Source organism: Somniosus microcephalus, chromosome 28 (assembly GCF_052327205.1).
Source record: "Somniosus microcephalus isolate GS21.2 chromosome 28, FLI_Smic_1.0, whole genome shotgun sequence".
Taxonomy (NCBI): domain Eukaryota; kingdom Metazoa; phylum Chordata; class Chondrichthyes; order Squaliformes; family Somniosidae; genus Somniosus; species Somniosus microcephalus.
The window spans coordinates 12,673,605-12,675,729 of NC_141014.1; the positions used below are offsets into that span (position 1 = coordinate 12,673,605).

The window sequence follows — 2,125 nt, forward strand, 5'->3', positions numbered from 1 at the left end:
AAATATACGACATCCACTGGTTCCCATTTATCTACCCTGCTGGTTACATCCTCCAAATACTCCAATAAATTTGTTAAACACAATTTCCTTTCACAAAAACCTAATCATATGATTTTCTGAGTGCATTGTCACCATTTCCTTAATAATGGTTTCCAACATTTTCCCAATGACTGATGTCAGGCTAACTGGCCTGTCTTCTCTCTCCCTCCTTATTGTGGATGATTGCATTGACCTTACGGCCTTGATGGAATCTTGGCTACAGGTGATAATACAATCCTCCTTAATGCAGCCTCCCCGCCTGGCAGCACCTTCCACCACTTGCCCCGCCTAAACCACCGCTGTGTCAATCATTAAAAACACAACACCCCAGATGAGACTCGAACCCACAATCCCTGGCTTAGAAGGCCAGTGCCTTATCCATTAGGCCATTGAGGCTGAATACACAATGTAACCCGCCTGAGGGCAATTGACCGCTCCGAAATTTGACATCTGCCTCACATTTTCAGAGTCTTTGAAAGTTCAGCAGAGATGGGAGCTATTTTCACCCATCATATCTGTCACTGCTCGCGCCATATCAGAGCCACCTACAACAACAACTTGTATTTATATAGCGCCGTTAACATAGTTAAATATCCGAAGGTGCTTCACAGGAGCCATTATCAAACAAAATTTGACACCGAGCCACATAAGGAGATATTAGGACAGGTGCCCTAAACCTTGGTCAAAGAGGTACGTTTGGAGGAACATTTAAAGGAGGAGAGGTAGCGAGGCGGAGATGTTTAGGGAGATACCGTGCCCACTGTCCATTCCCCGACCCGGCCTGCTCTTTGTTTTCATCAGTGAGCCTTGGAGCTTTGCTCAAATTTGATTCCCAATTCCTGTCCTTCTCTGCCATCAATGCTACACTGCTCCACTGGAATGCACTGTAAGACTCAGCTGCTGTGACTCTGATCTTCTATTCAGTTGCTGCAGTTTGAAGGTAACTTTGTCCAGTTTACAGCCCATCCCCCATCACTGCTGTTGCCTGCTGAGTCTGTGACTGTCCCACTGGTTTATTTTGCTGCTGTCTGGGTCTTGACCAGAAATTCCCACTCCTGGGCCGACGTCCATTTCTCCACCGTTTCCAGATCTTATGGCGGCCTCCAACCTCACCACCGCTTTCTGCCCCACGGCAATTCTACAGCATTTCCACGGAAATACCTCCAGCTCTCCCAAATCCACTCCCGTTAGAATGCCCATCAACTTCTGAACACGGCCCTGACCATCTTCGAGTTTATTCTGGATGGTTGCATTGACATTCTGGGCCTTGACGGCAATACCGTAGTGCCAATCTTTAAAAATACATCATCCCAGATGGGATTCGAACCCACAATCCCTGGCTTAGGAGGCCAGTGCCTTATCCATTAGGCCACTGGGGCTGTATAGAAAGTGATGAAAATCATGAGTCTTAAGGGTCAGTTTGTGACCGCCAAATCATTATTTACAGGGCAAATTATTCTCACCGCAGACTGAAAATCTTTGATTAGGATTTAAAATGCACATTGTTGGGTGGCTAATGAATCGATTCACCCCATTCTCCCCATGTGGCCCGAATACTACGGTAGGTAATCAATCAAACCCAAACTGCACAGCCAGAGTAAAGTTTGTACGGGACACAATTTCAAACTTTGCAGATGACACAAAACTTGGAAGTGCAGTGAACAGTGAGGAGGATAGTGATCGACTTCAAGAGTGTAGTAATCAATAACATGTCATTCTGTGGTGGACACTAGGTGGAGCAGTAGAGCTGTATATAGCTGTATGTATAAGACTACACTACCCAGCTATATATTATATTAAGACTACATTACCCATGAGGCTAGGCTACCCACAAGGCAGCAGGCAAGATGGAAGCCTCTACAAGATGCTGTACAAGCCCACATGTGCTCAATAAAAGTAGCTGGCAAAAGCTAGCTGTGTTCATAATAAGAATGTCTATTTATTAATGAACATAAGAAAGAGGACACAGACAGGCTGTTGGAATGGGCGGACACGTGGCAGATGAAATTTAACGCAGAAAAGAGTGAACTGATACATTTTGTTCGAAGGAATAAGGAGAGGAAATATAAACTAAAAGGGTACAATC

The 2,125-nt window shown here is 45.1% G+C and overlaps 1 non-coding gene across 1 annotated transcript; it reads right to left on the bottom strand.

The window, feature by feature from the left end:
- Nucleotides 1-1,345: 1,345 nt before the first annotated feature.
- trnar-ccu (transfer RNA arginine (anticodon CCU)) lies at nucleotides 1,346-1,418 on the bottom strand. The gene has a single exon. It is a non-coding gene; the product is annotated as a tRNA-Arg (tRNA).
- Nucleotides 1,419-2,125: the final 707 nt, after the last annotated feature.